At 36.3% G+C, this 15,300-nt stretch overlaps 1 long non-coding RNA gene across 6 annotated transcripts in view; it reads left to right on the top strand.

The window, feature by feature from the left end:
• Nucleotides 1-2,327: 2,327 nt before the first annotated feature.
• The window catches only part of LOC105035208 (uncharacterized), a 39,979-nt gene continuing 27,006 nt past the window's right edge, over nt 2,328-15,300 (top strand). For 2 of the 6 annotated variants that reach the window (XR_012135114.1, XR_012135115.1), the window contains exons 1-2: nt 2,574-3,296; nt 4,063-4,149. This is a non-coding gene — a long non-coding RNA (uncharacterized lncRNA). The other 4 variants (XR_012135117.1, XR_012135118.1, XR_012135116.1 and 1 more) reach the window with 4 other exon arrangements.

Here is a 15,300-nt window from a genome sequence, read left to right as displayed (position 1 = left end):
CAGCATGGGCTCCTTTGAATGTTGGTGCTGTTGTTGCTGTTCTGTAGTCTATTAAATACTGTGGATAGCCTCTGTCAAGACCTTGACCTACTGCACGAGTGCAGTAAACTGTTGTTGGTCCATCGTGATCATCGATCACGAAGCACTGGGCTTCGTGTTAGGTGCTAGAGGTACTTCACTCCATGATGAGCATCTGGTGGAACTGGTTGAAGTATTTTGCGCTCTCATTTTCACCATAGTTCATGTTGAGGAGTTTTCTCCCCCCTACCTGGCGTATCAAACAGTTGCCACTAAACTCCGATGAGATAATCGATCCTGAACTGAGTTGGTGCATCTCAATCTTGGAGAAAAGGGAACCTACAAAATTAAGTCTTCTTGCCAAAAGTTGTTTGGTGGGGGACTCTCCGATGTCTAAGTTAGCTGGAGAAAGAGAACAGTCAAAAGAACTAAAGCACGAGAGTAGTGAATTGTGTCTAAAAATCTTATCTAGGTCCCTCATTTTCTTCCCTTTATATAGGGTGAGATTGTCGTTATCTTATAACCTCTATCCCTTAGGATACGGGGACGTAGGCATTACCGCATTTACATGGGCATTTATCCAGATAACCATCATCGGTAATATAAAGATTGAGTAATGGATCATTAGTAGGCAGTTATCATGTCCTACGACCCTTAAATTATGGGCAATTAATATCCATATTGCACAACTATCGGCCACTATTTCCTCAGGATTAAAATAGTCGGCTAAATACCGAGGAAGTCCTTAATCGAAGATCATATGAAGGTGTTGGTTGTATGTCAAACTATTAGTTAGCCATAGCATGCTTACTTGGCCAAAACCCAGAGTAGATTGCTAGTCGGTATCAAAGTCAGTCATGAACTTAGTCGGTCATCATCTGAGGATTCACCCCAACACTATCTATATAATAATAATAATTATTATTATAATAATAGTAAAGTGATACACGGATATTAGGGGTGCTATTCTGTGTTGACATATAAGATTATAGGATAATCTCCTACAACGCCACATGTCAATTTTTTTTATTTTTATTTTTATATTTTTTTCACCATCCATCACGTGTCCACTCTACTCGTAGTGCCCTTATTTTTTTCTCTCTCTTGTGAGAAGAGAAGGAAGCCGTCTCCACCATCCCCTTCCTCCCTATTATCACGTCGACCTTCTCCTCCATTTCCATCAGTACTGTCCCAACCACCGCTGCGGTCATTGACAGAATTGGCACTCCATCCAAAACTCGTTGGCACCATTTCCTAACAGATCCAGCTTCGAAGCTAGAACCGATGTCGTTTCGGGGTGCAGAGCTAAAGCCCCAGCAATAGTCACGCCACCCTCCTCTTCATCACCATCCGATGGCGAACGATGCGGATTCGGAGTTTGGGTGCATCGGATTGATGATGGAGGATGCTGGCGATGTTTGATTAGACGGTGGCAAAGAGCCCCGATGGCTTAGGGAGCACGGAGTCGGGGTCGAGAAAGAATGGTGTTAGCGAAGTAGCCTCAGCAAGTCCTCATCTCCGCCATCGAGAGGCAAAAAAAAAAGGAAGGGGAGGAGATGCCAGTGATGTGACGGTGGATGTGGCTTTCGGATTCGTGGTGCCAACAGTGTAATTCATTTTAAATTTGGATTTGTTTGATCTAATGGGATACGATTTCTTATCGAAATGGTTACGGGACAGTGTCGAATTTCATCAAATTAGAACTTTCCCTTCTCTTCCTCAATCTCTCACCATGGATCCCACCACCAGAAGCAATCCTCGTTGAAATTCGATATGGGCGATGCTAGAGAAAAGCTCGAAGAGTATACCATTGTCAAAGAATGAGAGGTCGAGATCCTCTTGCATTTCGGCAACAGAGTCTTCCATAACAAAACCCGGGTGCCAGTTTCTCATCACTTACATTTTTTCTAATTTTTTTTTTCTAATGGTTTTCTAGCTATTGTTCTATTGTTTGGGGTGTTGCTTTGGCCGGTGTTGGTAAATATGGATCCGTTTTGCTTGACTTTACCATATTATTAAAAAAAATTATTTTTTTTTTGGGAGGGGGGAAGGAGATGAATATTTCTTTTTCATGGATATCATTATGAATTTATGGTTAGGTATTGAACGAATTCTAGTATTCATTATTTAAAAAATAATATTTTTTAAAATTTTTTATTTGATAATTATTGAAATAATCTTATCAGTATTTTCTCTAATATTGAGTGCTATATCAAATGTAAAATAAATAAAAATAAATTAATTTTTATACCTAGATTTTAATTTAGATGAATATCAATCAAGATTTTGATAACAATAGTATTTCTCTCCCTCTTCTCTCTGTCTCTTTTGGAATAATGCTTAACAAAGCCTGAGATGAATCTCGTCTTTTTTTATCAGAGAAGGCCAATTTAGAGGATGGCTTGGATTTTGTGTTGGGTATTTATATATAATTTTTTTTTTTTTTTTTTTCATTCTCAGTTTTTTCAGTCGGATGGGAGGCAGTTTTTTCAATCGGATGGGAGGCGGGGATTTAAATTGCATCCTGCACATCGCGCAGGTTGTACACTGGTTAATCTGCGCATGGTTTTGCTCAGATCTCTTTTGGGCCCCTCCTTGGAAACTCCCGGCGGGATGGGCCGGGGTTTCAGCGTCGAGGGCTTGGAGAATGGGAGCAGGAAAGCGGAAGAGTGCCAGCACGTCAATCGCACTCCCATCCCCGCGGGATCAGGTAGAAAAGACTTCTCGAGGTCTTTTTCTTCTTATCCCGCCGGAAGTGGGCTGCGGGACTCTTCCACTCTTCCTTCGCCCATCTTCCCCTCCATCCCTTCACATCCTGCTCTGATCCCGGCCTATCCGGCTGGAAGTTTCGGAACATGGCCGAAAATAAAAGCCCCATGCCTGGAATCTATGTTTTGCTAGAATCGTAAAAACAAAATTTTGAAATATTTGTTGCTCCGTGGTCCTAAGAAGCATTCATTGTTGCCTTTCCATTGAAGTTGTTTCTAACCTGCGCGTTGCCTCTACATTTGTCGTAGATAGATGATCCTACTTTTTTTGTTTTTTTTTGGAAGGATGGTATATGTTTTGTTGGTATTCAGTGTTAAAATCTTTTCTTTTGCAGATTTGCGAGGCTGCAACGTGCTTGGGAAGATTTGAAGAGCTATTTAAATGCTAAAGGGCATGAACGATTTGAGGTTTAGGTCTGTACGATGGTTGAAAGGGACTATGCTGTGGAGATGTGGAGACTTCTCGACCCAGAAACTCATCTGATCAGCTCAAGACAACTTCTGGATCATGTAATATGTCATGCCAGATATTTTACATCTTAAGTTGAGCTGTTAACTAGAAATTATGTCTGAGCTATTCAAGCAACTATATATTCTATTATTTCTTTTTTTTGCTTGTACTGTATCCATGATTTTGCTGTTTATTTTGTATTTATGGCATTGTGAAAGTTGTTTTCTTATTAGTATGCCTTATTTAAATATATAAATTTGTATCTGATTATATGATTGTATTTTGCTTAGAAAATTTCAAACTGCGTCATGTGGACATAATCTTTTGTAAACTAAGTTACCTTGATTCTTCTGATTGGCTTAGGTACCAATGTTGAACATGCATTGCCATCTATGTGGCTCCCACGTATTGGTAGTTTGGTTGGTACATATTGCTGCATGCCCCTGTATCTACTTTCCTGGTTTGTTGATTTGAGGCAGTATGGCATAGTTGTCCTGCGGTGCATACATCAGTATGAGGTGATATGAACTTTGATTGAGGCTAGTTTTTCAAACCTAGCTTTGAATAAGATAGTGAAGGAATTGGAATTGGAAATACGATAAACGTTTTTTCTTTGACAGCAGCTTGGAAACTTGTCAGATAGCAAATAGACAGATGAGCCTCTTTTGCATCTTATTTTTGCTAGGATTTTATGAAATAATTGGTTCTCTTCTTTTCCCTTGAATTTGGCCTGTTCAGTTTCTAGCTTGTTCATCAAGGAGAAAATAGTCTTTTACCATGTTACAACAAATGTTTTAATTTTAGTTTGCTGGTTTCTTGATTCAGGTTTTATTTAGCACTGAATTGGGATGGAAAGAACAAGTAAAGAAGCTTAGTTACAGGCTGCTGAGAATGCTTTCTGCAATTTGGCTAGTAAGAAGTAGTTGATAAATTCCTACAATTTCATAATTGTGTGCAATGTGGTGATGAAATTATTGCCCTCCTATGTGATTTTGATGATGACCAAATATTGAAGCACACAATTACCAATATATTTTTTATAAGTATTGAAAAGATCAGAAGAAAGTGAGCTCTTTGATAAAAATAAGGAAGAAACTGAGTTTGGAGGGATTTGGTTCAAAAAAAATCAGTTTGGGCAAGTCGAGCCGATTTTGTCAGCAATTGAGCCGACTCTGGTACGGTACAGGTTCAATAAATTGATATAGCACACAGTCGAGCCGAATCGAAGTGGATTCGAGCCGGCTCTCTCAGGGTGACAGAAAGATTGTTTTTGAATTTTGATAGTCGAGTCAGTCTGAAGACTATCCGAGCCAGCTCTGTCAGAAAAATAGAAAGTCAATTTCTGATGGATGCTGTTGAGCCAGCTTGAAGTCAATCCGAGCCGACTCGAAGGTGTCTAACAGTCTCAATGACAGTTCCCAGATGTGATTTTTTCGATCTGTCAAAGCTTTCAACAGTTATTTTTTGCTTCCAACGGTCAGAAATGGCTAATTTTGAGCTCTATTCACTTCAAACTCGATGGGAATGCTCAAAATATAAAATGAAGAAAGAGGAGCATTTAAAATAGAACTATTCCATTGAAAAAGAGAGGATTTTCTGAATTTCAAGCATTCAAGAAAGCTCATCCATTCTCATCCAAATTTTTCTTGATTCTTTGAGGGCATTGAAGAATCATTGAAGAGCATTAATTCCAAGTATTCAAGAGGACAACAATTGAGCTACATTGATAACAAAACTTGCTCAATCAAGGAGCTGTATTTGTTATAACTTTTCTGTTTCTTACTGTTTACTGTAATTAGTTTCAGCAGGGGTTGAAACTAAGAGAAAGGTTCAATCCACCCCTGAAATTGGATTGTGTGGCCTTGGTTAAGGCATGTAAAGATTGTAGTTGATAAACCAAAGGAAAAACCAACTGGGTTTGCGGATAGTGAGTCTGGTTAAAACTATCCAACTGTAATATTGAAGGATTATAGTAAAATTTTCAGGATTCTTACTTGGAGAGTGGATGTAGATGCTGGGTGTACATCGAACTACCATAAAAATCCTCTTGTCCTTGTGTGTGTGCTTGTTTTCTTCATTTTTTCATTTATACATTGTATTTACTGCACAATTACATTAAAGGTATAATAGTTAATTCAGAACATACTTGTTTTAAGTTTTAAAAATCTAATTCATCCTTCTTCTTGGATTGTTTGTCTGAACAACAATTGGTATCAGAGCTAGGTACTCTAATATTACTTGTTGACTTAACTGTCAAGAGCTAAAGTTCATGGCAACTTAATTAGGAGGATCATTTGTCGAAAGGCAATCCACTAATAGGCCACCGCTCTTCAATGGGTTGAATTATACATATTGGAAAGCTCGTATGCATATTTTCATACAAGTATTAGACTATGACATGTGGAATGTAATCATCAATGGTCCACACACACCGACAATCATTGTAGATGACATTCCTTCACCCCAGCTTGAAAAGGATTGGGATGAAACAGATAAGAAAAATACTCAATTGAATGCCAAGGCAATGAATGTCCTCTATTGTGCCCTTGATGCAAATGAGTTCAATCGAATTTCCACATGCAATTCTGTAAAGAAAATTTGGGATAGGCTCGAGGTAATGTATGAAGGGACAAATCAAGTGAAGGAATCTAAGATTAATATGTTTGTTCACTAATATGAATTGTTTAAGATGGATCCCATTAATCTATTACTAACATCTTTACTAGATTTACTGATATTATTAATGAACTTAAGAGCTTAGAAAAAGTTTTTATTAACGGTGAATTAGTGATCGCTATTGTAGGCGGTCAAGAATAAAAACCAACTCAAACTATATAGATAGGGTGAGTCGGGATCGTTTCCACAGGGATTTAGGATGATTATCCTTTTTTTTTTTAAAGAAGTAATAAAAGAGAATTGATTGTAGAATGATTAAAAAGAAATAGAATAGCAAGAATTGAATTAAAAGTATAATTAATTTGTGAAAAAAAATAATTCAGAGAAATAATCCAGGAATTTCGAATCTACCGTGCAAATTAGATTTATTTTCTTCTTTTTTTATGTTGCAATATTAATTCTTGTGATTAAAATATTAGCATAGCTTATCTCTAAGGGATACGGATTGTATCAGTAGATCACAATTTGTCCTATCAGAGTATAAACTATCTAAATTCAATTACAAAATATAAGATTTAATTTAACATACCACGATCTATTTTTTTAAGTACGTATCGTATCCAAGGATCATGGCACGTCAGTGAAGGGTATAGTTCATATAGGCTAGATCAATACCTCAGAAAAATAAAAAGATATGAAATAAAAGTATAATTTTATTGTATGAAAATTAAATACAAGAAAAAAAATAAAAATTTATTTACAGGCTTCATTGTATTTTTGGATTGAAGGGATTTAGCCATGCATCAAGATCTCTAGCTCCATATTCATCTTTTCTCTTAGATCCCTAAATTTTTCTTATTTTTTTCTCTAATTTTTCCTTACTTTTCCACTGATTTTTTCTCCTCTCTACGTTTATTCCCGGATCTCCTATTTATAGATGAATTTTTCATCTTTTTCTGATCACAAAAGGAGTTCCAAAATCTTTAAAAATCGTATTATACTTGTATAAATTAATTCTGTCCGTCGAACTGTCTTTGAACCGCCCAGATCAGCTCAAAATCTGATGTTTTAATCTTTATCAAAGTCGGATGTGTTTCTGACTGTCCGATCGTGCTTCAGATGGGATTCTAGCCGTTGGATCGCGCAAAATCATTCCTATTCAAAGTCGGGAGCCATCGCAGCCGTCGGATCGCGTGATAGATTTGATCTGGACGGTCGATCAGCGAAAAAAGCCTTCCTTCCGTCGTGGACCGCGAACTGTTCCTGTGGACTGCGAACTTGATTCTGTGGACCGACCGACCGGTCCACCGTGCACCGAAGGTAATTTTCAATATTTTTTAGGATATTTTGGCTCTATTTTTGCTCCGATTTTTGCTTGAAAAATAAGAAAAAAATGCATTAAACTTTTTAAAAATTTTACATTATTTTTGTGCTTAAATTACTCAATTAAATTAATATTTATTTTTCATAAATATGCTCTAATTTTATATTTTTTAAAAATTATTTATTTTTACAAGAAAATCTAATTTATTCATGAAATTAGGTTTTTAAGAAGATGTTAGCACCATAAATTATCAAAAATATCTTCAATAAATATAAAAATATATCACTTATCATATCTTCCAACTTGAACTTTGCCTATCCTCGAGTAAAGAAAGGATTTAAAATTGAGTACTGTTTAACTTAAAGTTTCGAATTTCATCAAATAATTTTCAAAAAGAATCACCGATGTCCAGTAGAGCATGAGTGAGGTATGTCATTAGGATATTAATACTAATCAATATGAGAGTTAAGCTAAGAACACTAAATTTTTTCTGAACTTTTCTAAATTATTCTTCCTTTATCTCCAAATCATTAACCTATATATGGACAAGTATATTGTTACTTCCGTCCTTCATTTATTGATTGTTTTATTTTCTCTCTCTATTTTTTTTTAACGTCTCCTTAAGCTTTCTGTTTGATCTATGTAGCGAGTTTTCAGCCAATGACTCCCAAACCAGATGACTTTAGAGTATTAGGTATAGAATACCCCTCGGACCTACTTGCTCAAATCAAACAGGCTACGAGTTAAAACTAGCTTTACAATAAAGCTTCTTTGCCCTTCATATCTTTTGACACGAAACCCAATGCTTGCTTAGGCAAAGAGGTCCGGTTACTCAGCATGAAGTACTTGAAAACTCTTTTTTTTTAATATTAAATATATGAAGAAACGTATAGTTACCCTACATAAGTCCATAAGAAGTAAACTCTTCTTTGATGCTAGTAGAAAAATTTAGAAATGCTCAAAGAAAACTGTTTAAGTTCTAAACTTAACTTCTTATTGAATTTTCTTAATACTTGATCCCTCGATATCTCACAAACTCTCTAATCTGTACATCAAATTTTTTTTTTTTTAAATACTTGATTTAACTCGATTCTTAAGTGTAATCAGATACTTAAATGCTAAATATTAACTTGAGGACTTTAGAAATTTAAAAATTTAAAAATTTTTTATTATTCTTCCCTCCAACTTAATCGACATTGTCCTCAATGGAGTAAAAAAATAAAGGGTGCATAAAAAAAGAAAGAAAAGGAGAGATGTCACTTGATCCAGAAATCTTTTCAAAATTGATTCTCCTCCCAACTTAGTCAATATTATCTTCAAATCCTCATAAAGAAAGAATCGATTAACTTAAACAAAATGCAAAAGAGAGCAAAAGTAAAAGCTAAAACTGGGTTGCCTTCCAAAAAGCGCTAAGTTTTAAGTTTTCAGCCGAACTGAATCTGAGATACAGAATCAATTAGAATAAATAGGCTCATGGAGAACTATGGCCTCCTCAATTTCAGTAGGCAATTTCAAGAATGGTTTCAATCATTGTCCATTTACTTTACAAGTAGCATCATTGCTTGAATTTTTGATTTCTACATCTCCATGAGAGAAAACTTCTTTTACTATATAGGACCCTGTCCATCTAGATTTAAATTTTTCAGGAAATAAATGTAGCCTAGAGTTATACAAAAGAACTTTTGATCAGATGTAAAAGTTTTTCTTAGAATTGCTTTATCATGAAATACTTTAGTTCGTTCTTTGTATATTTTAGCATTTTCATATGCCTCATTCTTGATTTCTTCTAGTTCATTTATTTGTAGCTTCTTTTGATGTCTAGCCTCGTCTAGGTCCATGTTCAATTGTTTTATGGCCCACATAACCTTATATTCTAGTTCAACTGGCAAGTGACATGCTTTACCAAACACAATCCTATAAGGTGATATTTCTAGAATGGTCTTGAAAGCTGTGCGATAAGCCCAAAGTGCATCGATTAGCTTCAACGATCAATCTTTTCTATTGGTATTAATGATCTTTTCCAAGATTTGTTTGATTTGACGATTTGAATCTTCTACTTGCCCACTGATTTGTGGATGATAGGGTGTGGTCAATTTGTGATTGATGTTATATTTTTTCATCAAGGACTCAAAGGATCGATTGCAAAAATATGTTCTCTGATCACTTATAATGGCTCTAGGAATACCAAAACGAGAGAAGATGTTTTCCTTAAGAAATTTGATAATAATTTTGCTATTATTTGATCTACATGGTATAGCTTCTACCCATTTGGACACATAGTCAACCGCCACTAGAATGTACTCATTTCCAAAGGAGTTTGGAAATGGTCTCATAAAATCAATTCTCCATACATCAAAAGTCTCAACAACTAGGATCGAATTTAATGGCATCATATCTCTTTTTGTGATTCGTCCTACTTGGACAGCTTTTACAATACTCATGTGCGTCTTTAAAAAGGGTGGGCCAATAGAATCCACATTGGAGAACCTTTGCAGCAGTCTTCTTGGATCCAAAGTGGCCACCACAGGCTTGGTCATGACAAAAGGATAGGATGCTTTTAACCTCATGGTCTGGTACACACCTTCTAATGATTTGGTCAGGACATTGCTTAAACAGATTGGATCATCCCAAATAAAATACTTGGGCAAAGAATTTGTGCTTGTCTTGAGTAGTCCAGTGAGAAAGAATCCTATCCGTAGCTAAATAATTGACAATATCAGCATACCACAGTTCTACAGTCACAGCCATGAGTTGTTCATCAGGAAAAGACTCTTCTATTGCTGGTTCATTAGAGGGCGCATCTATCAATCGGGACAGATGATCGGCTATTACATTTTTAGTTCCTTTCTTATCCCTGATTTCTAAGTCAAATTCCTGGAGAAGTAAAATCCATCGGATTAGGCGTGCCTTGGCATCTTTCTTTGTTAAGAGATATCTAATGGCTGAGTGATCAGTATATATAATGACATGTGAACCAACCAAATAGGATCTAAACTTTTCTAAGGCAAAGATAATAGCCAAGAATTCTTTTTCTGTTGTGGAATAATTAAGCTGCGTATTATTGAGGGTTCTGCTGGCATAGTAAATAACTCGTGGCAGCTTATCGATTCTCTGTCCTAAAACGGCTCCGATGGCTTGATCTGATGTATCACACATAAGTTCGAAGGGCTAAGTCCAGTCAAGTGCGTGAATGCTGGGCACAGATGTCAGTGCCTTTTTAAGATATTCAAATGATTCGTGGCACTCAGGAGTGAAATCAAATTTGACATTTTTAGCTAAAAGATTAGTTAGTGGCCGGGTTATCTTGCTAAAATTCTTGATAAACCTCCTATAGAAACCAGCATGTCCTAAAAATGAGCGGATTTCCTTGATTGATCTAGGTGGTGGAAGATTTGCAATCAAATCTACTTTGGCTTTGTCTACTTCAATACCTTTTTTTGAGATAACATGGCCAAGCACTATGCTTTCTTTAATCATGAATTGGCATTTTTCCCAATTAAGCATTAAGTATTTTTCTTTACACCTTTCTAAGACTAGCCTTAAGTGATGGAGGCACTCGGAGAAGGTGGAGCCAAAGATAGAAAAATCATCCATAAAGATTTCTAGAAATCTCTCGATCATGTCAGAAAAGATACCGACCATGCACCTTTGAAAAGTAGATGGGGCATTACATAAGCCAAAGGGCATCCTTCTATAGGCAAAGGTTCCAAATTGACAGGTAAATGTGGTCTTCTCTTGGTCCTCTGGTGCTATAAGAATTTGATTGTAGCCGGAGTATCCATCTAGGAAACAATAGAACTCGTGTCCAGCTAACCTCTCCAACATTTAGTCAATAAAAGGTAATGGGAAGTGGTCTTTTCTTGTAGCCGCATTCAGTTTTCTATAATTAATACAGACTCTCCATCCAGTTTGAACTCTAGTCGGCACAAATTCATTGGTTTTATTTTGGATTACTGTAACCCCAAACTTTTTAGGGACCACTTAGATTGGACTAACTCATGAACTATTTGAAATAAGGTAGATAATTCCATTATCTAATAACTTGAGAATCTCTTTCTTCACTATCTTTTTCATAACTGAGTTAAGTCTCCTTTGGGGGTCTCTAATTGGCTTAGCTTCCTCTCCTAAGTGAATTCGATGTTGGACAATTGAAGGGCTAATCTCCTTAATATCAGCCATGGTCCATGCAATAGCTTCTTTATTCTCTCTGAGGACAGCTAAAAGTTTCTCCTCCTGGGTTGGATCTAGGTCTGATGTGATAATTACGGGTAGAGTTTCTGATGGACTTAGATACGCATATTTGAGATGCTCAGGGAGTGTTTTGAGTTCTAGTTTAAGTGCTTCCTCAATTGATGGTTTGTGTATTGGTTCATCCATCCTCACAAGTGGTTTGACAGGTGGTTGCCATTGTGGATGAACTCTCTGGTCATAGGATGTGGAGAGTTCATAAGTAATTTCAGATTCTAAGTCTGATCAGAGATTACAGTCAAAATCTTCTTTCCCTAAATCAATGGGCTCATAAATCTCATCTTGGATCAGATTTACATTGACTAATTGGTCTTTTTTGTTTTCAAGATTAAAAATATTAAGATTAATGGACATGTTTCCAAATGAGAGCTTCATGAGTCCATTGCGACAGTTGATCAGGGCATTGGTGGTTGCTAAAAATGGTCTACCTAAGATGACTGGGATATGACCTTTTGGGTTTGACACTGGTTCAATTTTTGGGATCACAAAATCCACAGGGTAAATGAAATCACTGACCTTGATTAGCACATCCTCCACAACTTCTTTGGAGATTCTCACGATCGGTCTGCCAATTGCAATGTAATTTCTGTAGGCTTTAATTCTCCTATCCCCAATTTCTTATAGACCAAATAAAGTAAGATATTCACACTAGCCCCTAGGTCTAACAAGGTTCTATCAATGATGGTTTCCCCAATGACATATGAGATTGTATGAGATCCTGGATCTTTGTACTTGACTGGCATGTGGCTTGAAAGATATGAGCTTACACTAGCTGCCAAGAAGGTTTTCTTGGAAACATTAGTGGTCTTCTTTTTTGTACATAGGTCTTTAAGGAACTTAGCGTAAGTGAGAACTTGTTGGATTATATCTAGCAGAGGAATATTTACTTTCACTTGTTTGAATATCTCTAAGATTTGATCTATGTGGGCTGAGTGTCTATTGGATCTAAGTCTATTTGGAAAAGGAGCTATAGGATTGGTGGTTGATGTCTCAACTTGCTTAAACCTAGTGATGGATTCTGCAATTGGCTTGGATGGCTCATCAACCTCTGTTGATTCAGGCTCGTCAGACTTGGTCTGATCAGTCTTTGGTTTAGTCGGTTGGTCTTCTTAGTTCTCAGTTATACCTACCTGATTGTCTATTTGTCTTCCAGACCTTAAGGTATGAATTGCATTTACATGATTGAATCGACCTTCAGGTTAAGATTGTTGACCAATTTGGGCTCTTGGGTTAGGTTTAGGTTGGCTTGGCCATTTTTCTTTTTCTCTTTCACTGATAGTGGTAGCCAACCGACTTAATTACATTTCTAGACGGGCAATGGCTTGGGTGTTTGAATTTACAAGTTGGCCCGTGGTTTGTATGAAATTGTTTGTATTTTTTGTCAAGGCTTCAAGGCTTTTCTCTAGTGAATTATGCTTTTGGTCATTAAATTGTATACTATTAGAAGTGGTTTTTATTAAAATCTCTAACCCTTTTTCTAGTGCATTAAGCCTTTGATCATTGTTGAAGTCTTGTGAATAATTTGATGGTTGAGTGGGCCTTTGATTGGATTGATTAAGGACAGGTCTACTGGGATTTGACCCTTGTGACCAAGAAAGGTTAGGGTGATTTCTCCATCCTGGGTTATACGTTGGTGCATAAGGGTCATTTGTAGGTTTGTAGTAGGCAGCATTAACCTGTGCTACTTCGTTCCCAATTGGGTTCATCAAAAAGGGACATTCTTCCATGATGTGGTTTGTGGCATTACATCCATTGCAAATAGATGTTGAAACTTGGTTCACTTGGGTGTGTCCCTTTCTAAGGCCTCTAACCTATGTAGTATAGTATCTATTCTGGCCTCTGTAGCTAGGGATGTGGATACTTAGTGCATAGCATCTCTTGTAGGTTCCCTAGTTGCTTCCCACTGTAGGCTCTTTTCTGCTAGGTCCTCTAAGAATTGCCAGGCTTCATTGGCTTCCTTATGCATAAACTGGCCCTGACACATTGACTTTAGTATGGTTCTAGAGTTTGGGTCTAGTCTCTCATAAAAGGTTTGGCATAGTCTTCAAGTCTCAATTCCATGGTGTGGGCATTGGGTTAAAAGATTCTTGAAACGATCAAAACACTTCTAGAAAGACTCACCCCCAAAATTGATAAAATTGGTTAACTTCATTTCTTAACTTAGCTATTTTATGATGCGGAAAAAAATTTCTCAAGAAAGTTTTTATAAATCCATCCCAAGTTGTGATCGAGTGGTTGGGCAGACTATATAACCATTTCTTAGTACTGTCCTTGAGAGCAAAATTAATCAGCCTAAGTTTAATAGCATCATCTGACATTTGGTGTATTCTCATGATATCACATACTTCCTCAAATTCTCTAATAAAAATATATGCATCTTCATTACCAGTGAATTTAGTGCTCATGTTAATGATTTGAGGTTTAATTTCAAAAGTTGTTGCATTGATTTGGAAAAGTCTGATACAAGATGGTTGGGCTGACCCAACAGGATAGCAAAGATCTTTTAGGACTTGAGGTTGATTGACTTCACTCATTATGGACTCAGAATTTTCTTGGATTAGGGTAGGGTTTGAATCAATTCTCACTAAATGATCAGATTCTCTTTTCCAAGTTGCAATCTTGTGAGATTTTTAATGATTTTTTTTTTGGTTAGAAGAGAGAAGAGAAAGGAGAGATAGATGAGAAGAGAGTTATAAAGACGAGTCCTAAGGGGTCCTAAATCTAGAGATGATAGGGAAGAGTAAGTTTAAATTTAGTTAACAAGCAAGTTATGCAGTCAATGTTAACTAAGGGTGATCCTAGATTTAGACAGCTCCTAACTGTCAAAGTTGTCTTTGAGTACTCCAGGTGAAAGACTAGCCACTCAACTGGCCAGATAAGTATAAGGTTGGTGGGAGTCCCCCTGTTGCTTTCCTTAGACGCCAACTGAGTTGGTCAGGTAAGCGAACGGAACCAATTAAATAATCATCTTCCTTCAGGACGTAGTTTCTGAATCATTTTTTTAGACACCAGTCAAACTGACTAATCCTAACCCGGTCCAACTCTTTGGATCTCTTATCCTATTGAGCTCGAGAGTCCTTAAAGGCCAACGTCTAATTGATTTTAAGTTAAGGTTTATGTTAATGCAATATGCAGGATGGTTGTTTGTGGGTCAAGGAAGGGTGATAAAATCCCCACCTTATCTTGTTTAGGGTTTGTGCCCTTAAGATGTTTTATGGATTTATGTAATGCAAGAAGAAAAGACGGTCAGATTTGGTAGTTAGTCAAGAGTAAATTGATTTGTTTCACTTTTTAGGTTTTGTGATTAAGTATCTAATTTTCTAAGTAGATTATGAGGTGTCAATGTAAAGATTTTTTTTTTTTTGAAAGTAAGTTAGACTAAGGAACTAAGCAAATTAGAAAGCAAATAAAAAGAAACTAAGAATAAGACTAATTTTAAAAAAAAAAAAAATAATCGTACCTAGATCTCCGACAACGGTGTCAAAATTTGATCGCTGTCGTAGGCGGTCAAGAATAAAAATCAACTCAAACTATATAGATAGGGTGAGTCGGGATCATTTCCATAGGGATTTAGGGCGATTATCCTTTTTTTTTTTTAAGAAGTTATAAAAGAGAATTGATTGTAGAAGGATTAAAAAGAAATAGAATAGCAAGAATTGAATTAAAAGTATAATTAATTTGTGAAAGAAAATAATTCAAAAAAATAATTCAGGAATTTCAAATCCACCATGCAAATTAGATTTATTTATTTTTTTTTTATGTTGCAATATTAATTCTTGTAATTAAGATATTAGTATAGCTTATCTCTAAGGGATACGGACTGTATCAATAGATCATAATTCGTCCTATCAGAGTATAAACTATCTAAATTCAAT

Source organism: Elaeis guineensis, chromosome 10 (genome assembly GCF_000442705.2).
Source record: "Elaeis guineensis isolate ETL-2024a chromosome 10, EG11, whole genome shotgun sequence".
NCBI lineage: Eukaryota > Viridiplantae > Streptophyta > Magnoliopsida > Arecales > Arecaceae > Elaeis > Elaeis guineensis.
The sequence above is the reverse complement of the archived record's forward strand: the minus strand, read 5'-3'. Positions and strand labels throughout refer to the sequence as shown.